The sequence below is a fragment of the Miscanthus floridulus genome, chromosome 7 (genome assembly GCF_019320115.1).
Source record: "Miscanthus floridulus cultivar M001 chromosome 7, ASM1932011v1, whole genome shotgun sequence".
Taxonomy (NCBI): Eukaryota; Viridiplantae; Streptophyta; class Magnoliopsida; order Poales; family Poaceae; genus Miscanthus; species Miscanthus floridulus.
In genome coordinates this window covers 102,298,318-102,309,999 of record NC_089586.1, presented here as the reverse complement: position 1 = coordinate 102,309,999, position 11,682 = coordinate 102,298,318, and positions in this window count along the sequence as shown.

Below are 11,682 nucleotides of genomic sequence, written 5' to 3'. Positions count from 1 at the left end.
TATTTGAGAAATCCAATATGTTCAACTCATTCCTTAGCTTGCAAAACCTTTTCTCATCCAATGGCTTGGTGACTATATCGGCAAGTTGATCTTCAGTGCCTAGACTCTCAATACAAATGTCCCCTTTTTGTTGGTGATCTCTTATGAAATGGTGGCGGACATCAATATGCTTTATTCTTACATGTTGAACCGGATTGTTGGTTAGCTTGATTGCACTCTCATTGTCACATAGCAATGACACTTTCTTGAACTTGATTCCAAAGTCACTCAAAGTGGCCTTCATCCAAAGTACTTGTGCACAACAACTACCGGTGGATATGTATTTGGCTTTAGCGGTTGATAATGCAACATTATTTTTCTTCTTTAATGACCATGAAACAAGTGATCTTTCCAACAATTGACATGTGCCCGAGGTGCTTTTCCTTTCAACCTTGCATCCCGCATAATCCGAGTCGGAGTAACCAACTAGCTCAAACTTTACTCCTTTGGGATACCATAAACCAACATTTGGTGTATACTTCAAGTATATCAATATTCTCTTTATAGCCTTCAAATGACTTTCTCTTAGTGAGGCTTGAAATCTTGCACACATTCATACACTAAATATGACATCTGGCCTTGATGCGGTTATATAGAGTAGGCTTCCAATCATAGACCGATACAACTTTTGATCCACCATGTTTTTACTTGCATCACTATCCAAGTTGTCATTGGTTTCCATTGGTGTGCTAATGGCTTTACTATCAATCATTCCAAACTTCTTGATCATGTCTTTGATGTACTTGTCTTGACTTACAAATATACCATTCTTCAATTACTTGATTTGAAGACCAAGGAAGTAACTCAACTCTCCAATCATAGACATCTCAAACTCATTAGCCATCATTTTTCCAAACTTATCATAAAACTCTTCATTGGTTGATCCAAATATGATATCATCAACATATATTTGCAATACAAATAGATATTTTCCAATCTTCTTGATGAAAAGAGTGGTGTCAACCTTGCCCATTGTGAACTCTTTAGAGAGTAGGAAATTTCTCAATCTCTCATACCATGCTCTAGGTGCTTGCTTCAAGCCATACAAAGCTTTCTTCAACTTGTACATATGGTTGGGCTTCTTGTCATCTTCAAAACTGGGAGGTTGCTCAACATATACTTCTTCATTGATGTAGCCATTTAGAAATGCACTCTTGATATCCATTTGATAGAGTTTAATGTTATGGGCACAAGCATAGGCTAGCAAGATTCTAATTGCTTCCAATCTAGCAACCGAGGTATATATTTCTCCAAAGTCAAGACCTTTAACTTGTGTATAGCCTTATGCTACCAATCTTGCTTTGTTTCTTACTACTATCCCATCTTGATCTTGCTTGTTTCTAAAGACCCATTTGGTTCTAATCACATTGTGTCCCTTTGGTCTTTCTACCAACTCTCATACTTGATTTCTTGTGAAATTATTCAACTCTTCATGCATAGCATTCACCCAATCAACATTCTCCAATGCTTCATCTATCTTCTTAGGTTCAATAGATGACACAAATGAGAAGTGTTCATAAAATGATGTCAATCTTGATCTTGTTTGTACACATCTTGAAATATCATCAATGATAGTGTCTAATGGATGATCCCTTGTAACATTTGTTGGTTGGAGAATTAGAACTTGATTGCTTGCACTTGCTTGATCATTTGGTTGAGATAATATACTAGCCACTTGATCTTATTCATTTTCATGAGATCCATTTATACTAACTTGATTTGTATCATCTTGCACATTTGAGTTAGAGAGCACTTGCACTTGATCATCTTTATCATCATTCACTTGCCTAGGCCTCAATTCATCAACATCCATGTTCCTCATGGCATTTGAAAGTTGAATGCCTCTAACATCTTCCAAGTTCTCATTCTCTACTTGTGAACCCTTGGTTTCATCAAATTCAACATTATGAACTTGCTCAAGAGTACCACTATCCAAATTCCAAACTCTATATGCTTTGCTTATAGTGGAATAACCAAGTAGGAATCCTTTATCACATTTTTTGTTAAACTTGCCCAATCTAATGTATTTCTTTAAGATATAACATTTGCAACCAAAGACAAAAAAAAATACAATGTTGGGCTTTCTACCATTCAAGAGCTCATATGATGTCTTCTCTTTCAATCGGTGACAATAGAGGCGGTTGCTACAATAGCAAGCCGTGTTGATAGCTTTGGTCCAAAAAGATTGACTCACATTGTACTCACTAAGCATAGACCTTATCATATCAATAAGTGTTCTATTCTTCCTCTTAATAAGTCCATTTGATTGTGGAGTGTACTTGATCGAGAATTGATATCTAATTCCAAATTCATCACATAACTCATCAATTCTAGTGTTCTTGAACTCACTACCATTGTCACTTCTAACTCTCTTGATGGTTGTTTCAAACTCATTATGATTGCCTTTGACAAATAATTTGAATGTTACAAATACATCACTTTTGTCTACTAGAAAGAATACCCATGTGTATCTAGTGTAGTCATCCACTATCACAAAAGCCATATTTATTACCACCGATGCTAGTGTATTGTGTTGGCCCAAACAAATCCATGTACAATAACTCAAATGCTTTGCTAGTGCTCATCATGCTTTTCTTAGGATGTGTGTTTCCAACTTGTTTGTCGGCTTGACAAGAGCTACAAAGTTTATCCTTCTCAAACACAACATCTTTAAAGCCTCTAACCAAGTCATGCTTAACCAGTCTATTCAATTATTTCATTTCAACATGACCAAGTCTTCTATGCCATAACCAACCCATACTAGACTTAGTGAACAAGCATGTAGATAATTTAGCTTCACTAGTATTGAAATCAACCAAGTATAGATTCTCATATCTAAAGCCTTTGAAGATCAAGTTAGAGCCATCTACACTTATGATCTCTACATCATCTACCCCAAATATACATTTGAATCTAAGATCACACAATTAAGCCACGGATAGTAAATTGAAGTTCAAGCTCTCTACTAGCAACACATTGGATATGCTTATGTCATTGGATATTGTAATCTTACCAAGCCCTTTGACATTGCCTTTGCCATTGTCACCAAATGTGATACTATCATAACCATCATTGCCATTAGTATTGATTGAGTTGAACATTCCTGCATCACCGGTCATGTGTTGAGTGCACCCACTATCAAGAACCTAATGTCTTCCTCCGGCTTTGTAATTGACCTACAAAAGAAGATTAATTCTTTTTAGGTACCCAAATTTGCTTGGGTCCTTGAAGGTTAGTCACTAAACTCTTTGGTACCCAAATGACTTTCTTCTTTGAGCCTATCTATGGTTTACTAATGAACTTAGCCTTCACACCATTTGTATCCCTAGTAAGCATATAACATGAATCAAGCTTTATGAAGGATACATTAGCTTGTGATTTCTTATTCATGCATTTTTGCTCTACATGACCAACTTGCTTGCAACTAGTGTAAAACTGACCATTGTTCTTCACAAAACTATTCTTATGAGGAGCAAAGGCCGCCTTGTCTTTCTTGAGGGTATAGCCCAATCCTTCTTTGTAGAGAGAAGCTCTTTGGCTACTCAAGCACATAAGCAAGCGGTCCTCACCACCATAAGCTTTAGCCAAGGTGTGAGTGAGCTTATTGACCTCCTTCTTGAGGTTCTCATTCTCAACCACTAGTGAGGCATCACAAGTGAGACCATCACTATTAGATGAGGTAGAAGTGGAGGTGCTACAAGAAGGGTTAGTAGGAGCAACAATGATAGACATGGATAGTGATTCATCAATTATATCATAAGTTAAACCTACATTGCAAGTTTCAACATGCTTCTTTTTATTTTGCTCATCAAGCAAAGATGAATGAGCCTTTTTAAGCTTTTCGTGAGCTTTGCCAAGCTTCTCATTGTCTTCCTTTAGCCTCTCATGAGATGCATTGAGCTCATCAAAGGCTTGCTTAAGGTCTTTTAGTTCCTTACGCAAGCTTTTGTATTCCTTTCTCTTGATGTCAAAGTATTCTCTAGCATCCTCTAGCATGTCAAATAATTCATCTTTAGTAGGTTCATCATTATCACTATCACTATCATTTTCATTTTCATGTCCATTTTCATCATCATCTTCCTCATCACTTTTATCATCATAAGATTGTACCTTAGTGGCCTTAGCCATGAAGCATGATGAAGATTCAAAAAGAGAAGGCTTCTCATTGATAGCAATGCTTGCAAAAACTTTCTTCTTGGTGGTCTTGTTATCATCACTATCATCATCATCATCACTTGAGGAAGCATCACTATCCCAAGTGACTACATATGAACCACCCTTATTCTTCTTGAATACCATCTTGTCCTTCTCTTTCTTTTCCTTCTTGTTCTTCTTCTTGTTCTTCTTGTTGTCATCATCATTGTCGCTATTGTATGGGCATTGAGCAACAAGATGATCTTTGCTTCCACATTTGAAGCACCTTCTTGAATCTTCTTTGTTCTTGGATGAAGACTTCTTTCTTCTAGCACGGTAGCCTTTCTTCACCATGAACTTGCCAAATCTCTTCACAAAGAGGGCCATCTTCTCATCATCATTATCATCCCAAGATTTATCTTCTTCACTTGAGGTTTCTTGCTTAGCTTTGCCCTTGGATGATGTGGCCTTGAATGCCATACTCTTCTTCTTCTCATCCTTCTTCTCATCTTTCTTTTCCTTCTTTTCTTCCTTCTCATCTTCATCTCTATATGTATCATCGGCCATGATATCTCCCAATACTTAGTTTGATGTCATAGTGTCCAAACCACTCCTTATTAGAATAGTGACTAATGTGCCAAATCTTGAAGGTAAGCATCTCAAGAACTTGTGGGAGAAGTCTTTGTCCTTCACCTCTTCTCCAAGCGCTTTGAGATCATTGATAAGCACTTGAAGCCTATGAAACTTCTCCGACACACTCTCATCCTCCTTCATCTTAAAGCTTGTAAACTTCTCTTTGAGGATGTATGCCTTTGCACCCTTCATGGCTTGAGTACCCTCAAATGATTCTTCCAACTTCTTCCAAGCCTCATGAGCCATCTCAATATTTTTGATTTGCTCAAATATTCTCTCATCAATTGCATCATGAATAGCACTTAGAGCAATGCCATTATTTTGAAGAAGCACTTCTTCGACCGCGGTGGGATTCTCTAGATCACCAATCTCAGTTTTGGTTTCTACCACCTTCCACACCTTGTGGCGATTCACTCACTTGGAGGTTCACGCGCTAATTTGCTTCACACGCCAAACCCTCAATAGGGTGCCACACAACCAACACAAGATGAGGATCACACAAGCCACAAGTAATCCACTAGAGTACCTTTTGGCTCTCCACCAGGGAAAGGTCAAGAACCCTTCACAATCACCACGATCGGAGTCAGAGATAATCACCACCCTCCACTCAACGATCCTTGCTGCTCCAAGCCATCTAGGTGGCGACAACCACCAAGAGTAACAAGTGAAATCCACAGCAAAACACGAACACCAAGTGCCTCTAGATGTAATCACTCAAGCAATACACTTGGATTCTCTTCCAATCTCACAAAAATGATGAATCAATGATGGAGATGAGTGGAAGGGCTTTGGCTAAGCTCATAAGGTTGCTATGTTAATGAAAATGGCCAAAAGTATAAGCTTCAACCGGCCATGGGGCTTAAATAGAAGCCCCTACGAAATAGAGCCGTTGTACGCCTTCACTGGGCACAACGCGGGCTGACTGGACGCTCTGGTCATGTTGACCGGACGATGGACCTCAGCATCTGGTCGCCCGACGACAGCCACGTGTCCCAATCTCAACGGTCGCTTAAGTTGACCAGACGCTGCACTATAACTGACCGGACGCTCAGCCTCTAGCGTCCGGTCGTTTCCAGTAAGGTTCCAGAAATGATTTTCTTTGACCAAACGCGTTCGGTCATGCTTGATCGGACCCTGCCAGCGTCCGGTCACATAGTGACTTCTCTCTGCGTTGCCCGACAACAGGATCAGACACACCCTTCTAGCGTCCGGCCGTTCAAGACCCAGCGTCTGGTCGTTTGACCGACGTCAGCATCTCTGCTGTTACAACTGACCGGACACACCGGTTCCACTGGGACCAGCGTCCGGTCACCTTGTGACCAGCGAGACTAACTCCTTTTCACCTCTAACTTCTTCACCCTTGCTCAAATATGCCAACCACCAAGTGTATCAACTTGTGCATATGTGTTAGCATATTTTTACAAACATTTTCAAGGATGTTAGCGTTCCACTAGATCCTAAATGCATATGCAATGAGTTAGAGCATCTAGTGGCACTTTGATAACCGCATTCCAATACGAGTTTCACCCCTCTTAATAGTACGGCTATCAAACCTAAACATGATCACACTTTCTAAGTGCCTTGATCACCAAAACAAAATAGCTCCTATGGTTTATACCTTTGTCTTGAGCTTTTTGTTTTTCTCTTTCTTCTTTCCAAGTCCAAGCACTTGATCATTATCATGGCATCACCTTCATCATGCTATGATCTTTATTTGCTTCACGACTTGGAGTGTGCTACCTATCTTATGATCACTTGATAAACTAGGTTAGCACTTAGGGTTTCATCAATTTACCAAAACCAAACTAGAGCTTTCACCAGGTCACCTCGGCACTCCTCCGCCTCAATCGCCACCGTAGCGCGAATGCCGGTGAGCTACTGGTGCTTACCCGCTATCCCTACCACCACGATACAACCTTAGGTTGTCGGAACAGTCGCGCCGCCACCGCGGATAGCCGCTCGCCGCTGTAGCCCGTGATAGTGCGCCTCCGAGTCCCTAACCGCCACCCATCCTTGCGCGTTTAGCTATAGTTGATGGTCGACACCTTACTCCCATCGTAGCACGCCTAGGTTGCCCAGTGTAACTGGCTTATGCCGTCGGCCACGGCGGCGGCGCACGCAAGGTTTCCAGGGATCTCCCCGTGGTAAAGGCAAAAATATTCGAGGGTTTGGTTGCAAAGTAACAAAAATAGTCTAGCACGTTAGAGCTATCTCGTTAGCTTGCGAGGCATAATCGTATTTCTAAGAGTTTCGGTTGTCGTTGATTATTTACGTTGATGTGTTGCATCCACGTATATCATAATAGAAACAACGATGGATCATGGAGTCGACTGAAGTAGCAGAAAAGATAGTGCCTTGATAATCGTGTCATCATGATGGAATGGTAACTTTTGGTTATATCTTATCCTGGCAAGCCCAGGTGCATAACCTCTATTATTATGCACTTTATTTTATGCGTGTGCATTAAGTTTTAAGGAGTTGAATGAAAATCCACTTGCATATATATATATATATCTCCTTATCCTATGAGTCATACTAGTATGGCAGGATCGTGTAGATTGCTATGCTATATGATTCGGTAGAAGTCGAGTGATTACCTATCACTCACGAGAGATAGGAAAGCTATTATTGTTGTTATTATATTACTATCACATGGGATATATATTGATGATAATTGGAGACCAGGCGGAATGGTACTTTGGATCTAGACTTGGTTGAGCATTCGAGCGAGGCTCAGATTGTATTTGTTCTGCTTGTGTCGATTGAGGACCGTTCATTGCTGTGGATGGTAGTCAGGTTACTGACTTATTATCCTGAGCACATACTTGCTTATGGGAGCGGGAAGGCTCGTTACGGTCTTGTTGTGGGTTCCAGGTCTTTCTAGACCGATTGATTGGAGGCGGGAAAAGGTGGAGGTCTAAGCACCATACTGAGACTAGGTCTCAAGTGTGGGGGTTTGGATTCGAAGTTTGGATGGGGACCTAGACCCCATAATAGGAGTGGAATAGGTTGATCTTGTTTGTGCCTGGGGTACAAACAGGTCATGTGTTTTGGGGTATCCAGCTAGGAAACATTGGTTCGCGAATCTCTATTTCTGTGAGACGGTACCGACTTGACTATGGTCTAGCACCATAGTAAGAACTGGAATATAAAATATGGTAAAATGGTTCTGATTGCTCACCACCTGCTTAAAAGTAGCATAGGTGCTTACATAGAATGGTTAGTTAATGGACTAATGATGACTGCTAATAAAATTGACTATAAGGATGCACGTTTAGTAATGCTTCCGTAGATGCAATAACCCACAAGCCAAATAAGTCTTGCATATCCTTGGAGTCTTTTATTTTTCTCCTGTCGGGTAAGTCTTGCTAAGTATAATCGAGTACTCAGGGTTTTATTCCTCCTGTTACTGGTAACCAGAGGATACGTAGCGCTGACTCTTGTGTGGAAACCTCCTATTGGGCTTAGAGAGAATTCCTTTCCCACTACGACCGTAATGTTTATTTATAACCCTCACTAAAGGTTTTTATAAGAAAAGATGTAAAATCTGCTAGCATATCTTTGTATAAAAATGTCCACTATGTTAATGCTCCACCATGTCATTAAATTAATTTTGCTTTCTCTGTAACTCTGATAACATTGTTATATTCCGCTGTTATAATCAATTGAGGTAATATTTTGTTACTGTAATAAAGTGATGTAAAAAATGCCTTAAGAATGTTGTAAGCTTTATTCTCTCATTTATGATTCTGATGGAAAAATGTGAATTTTCGAGTTCTCCCTTAGAGTGTGCTCGATGGAACTGCGTAGTTTAGTATCCTCTCTTGAGTACTTAGTGTCTAATGAAAGACAAGTACTCCTGGGAGACATTAGATTAGGCGGTTCTGCTTCTGCCACAGAAAACATAGGCCCAAAGCAAACAAGCCTTTGTCTTAATCTTAGTAAAAACAAACGAAGAAAGGTGTTATGCTTATGCGAGACTCTTAGCACCTAAATTTTTATTCACCATTTTACAAAATGAATTACAGCTAAAAAATAGGTAGTTTCAATATAATATACCTGTAACTATGCTGTTAGCAAAAGTTCAAGCGTGGGCGTGGGGGAGGGGGGGCTATAAGAGCATTTGAAAATTTGTAGATAATTATCATCTTAAGACATAAATCTTGACTTGAAACTATGGCATCAAAATTCAAGTGTTTGGAGAGTTGGAGCTCTTTAGAATACTAAGGGCCCATTTCGCAGAGCTCATAGAGCAATTTTCTGTTTAGTAGGAGCTCTGCCAAGTAGTTTTATACTGAGAAGTGATTCTATACTGGTTTATCAAGTAGCTCATCTTGATTCACTCTACATACAGAGTAACAATTTGCAGAGAGTTTATACAAAAGAATCATGGAAAAATAACAAACATAATTTTAGCATCTTTGTGTTTCGCGTGAGGCTGAGCCGCAACGAGAATAGAAGTACCACCTAGGCACCAACTTAGGTCCTATTTGGCACAACTTCTCCACCAGCTTAACAAGTTGTTTGAAGCTATTTTGTGCCTAACAGGTCTTTTGCAAAACCGCTTCAGGGTGAAGCTCCAGTCAGATTTGCCCCCGCAAGGCGCATGCGCGCGCTCGGCCACCGGGGTGTGACTGACACTGCTATCGATGCTCGAGTGCGTCCATCACCAAGCACAGTCAACAGGGCGGGGGCACCGAGGCTAGCGTCGGTGCGCCACCACCGCCAAGCGTGGGGGCAGGCACGATCGTTGGGGTAGGGCTAGGGCGCTTGGGCCGTCGTGGGGTAGGGCGCGAGTGGATCTGAGGATACTGGCAGTGAAGAAGAACGAAGAAAGTCGACTGGAAAAAGGAAGAAGAAATAGCATATGAGGGGGGGGGGGGGGGAGAACAACATCGTGATCATTTCACTCTTTTGTGTAACTTATGAAGTTGTGTTTACCTGATGTGTAATCAAAGCAACTTCAGTTTACTCATAGAGCCGAAGAAAAACAACTTTATTAGTGAAGCTGATCTGAAACAAGGCCTAAGGGCAGGTACATAGCTACACGTCAGTGGTAACGTACGCCGTCTCATGCAGTGCCACGTAGGATTTTTGCTGATGTGGAGGAAAGAGAGAGATGAGAGAGAAAGAGGTTATTGTTTCACGAAACAACTACGTCATGAGCTAAAATTTAGGATCATGAGACAACTATTCTACCATTTATATGAGTTGTTGTTGTTATGCAAATCATAACTTTACTTTTATTCTATCCATAAATTAAGAAATTATGAGTTACTACGATACAATTTTAAAAAGTAACCATTGTACATATTAAGTCGTCTTAGAATTACGTAGCACTATACGAGACAACCATGGTACATGTTGCCCTAAGTGAGCGGAGCGTCAAGGTGGTCTCGGCAGCGGCTTCGGCCTCCGTGGACGGTGGACGCGGTGAAGGCGCAGGGCAGGCTAGCGCCGGCCGGCGTTGGCAGTTGCGTCATCCGATCATCGTGCGATGTCTTGCCCGCTTGTCCCTCGCTTATGTCCCGTGCGGCCGTTGCCTTTGGTTTCCTTCGCGTCGTCGTCTATCGTCGTCGCTCGTCGGGGGACTCTGCCGCTACGCCACGTCACGCGGTCGCCCGGCCTCCTCGCGCAATGCTTTTGCCGTCCGGTGTTTGGACTGCCGTTCGTCGGGGAGGAGGATGAAATGGTTGGCTCCGAGTTTCCCGGCCTGTCGCTGTCTCCCGATTCCTGAACCCCGGCGCACGCTTCGTTCCGGGTTCTCGCAATCTCGCTGGCGTACATCAAAACGCCCGCGTGCGGTTTCGAAGCACCGCAGCACGCGTTCTGCTCCGATCATCCATGCATATATGTCGCGTTACGATTCCGACGTGCGGCGCGTCATGGCGTGAAGACACCAGTTAACACAATCGTGACCTAGTTCGCGATCGGTCGACTCTGAATCCGTCGCAGGCTAGGGCTAGCGAGAAGAGAACTCACGGCTGAGATCAGGCAGCAGAAGGTTACTTTCCGTGCAGCCGCGTACGATCTGCTTGCCTTGACGCACGTGTCGTATTCGCAGCGGATTATGTTTGCAAGGTTTGACAGCATTGCGAGCTGCGATTCTGCGAATTACCGGGGGCAGGCAGAGTGGCGTGTGCCAAATCAGAAAGCAACGGCGTGTGGGACCTGAAATTTGGTGGGGGCTGCCGGCTGCGTGCATACCTGGAATATGGTTTTGCTCCTTGGGTGGGAGCCGTGTTTGGCTCTTTGTGGCGCAGGATCTTACGGCTGGGACCGAATGGCGACGTGGATTAATTCCGCCCCAGCCCATAACCGGAAGCGGAGAAAGCAACGGTTGCTGGTTGCGGCGATGGAAAACCGTTGGTGCACAGCTGAAGCTACATGGTTTTGAATTATTCTAGCCTTTTATAAAATTTCTGCTTGCTACTACTTCAATCCGGAAGCATAAGCTACAAATGTTTGTTGTTGTGAAGAATACGAAACATTCTGTTACATAAACAAATGTTAAGTCATTTCTAGGAAAGATCAAAGGGAATAAAAATCGTTTTCACAAAGTAGACCTTTGCTTTCTACGTGGAACTCGTGTCTGATTAACTATTTTGTTCACACAAATTACACAACACAAAAAATACTAGAGGGTCCAGGCTTATTTTGACGTTTCTTGTCGCGGTTACTGTACATCTAGGTTTGAGCCTTCGGTTCAACATAGGTGCTTGCATTTCTCGATTAAGTATTATTTTTTTACAAGTGATGTGCATATCGATAATAATTAAGGTCTACATGTTGAGTTTGTTATATCAAAGTTCGTTAGCCTAATCAACATAGATGTTTGTAAGAGCAGGCTATGCATGCATGTATATCCTGGAAATA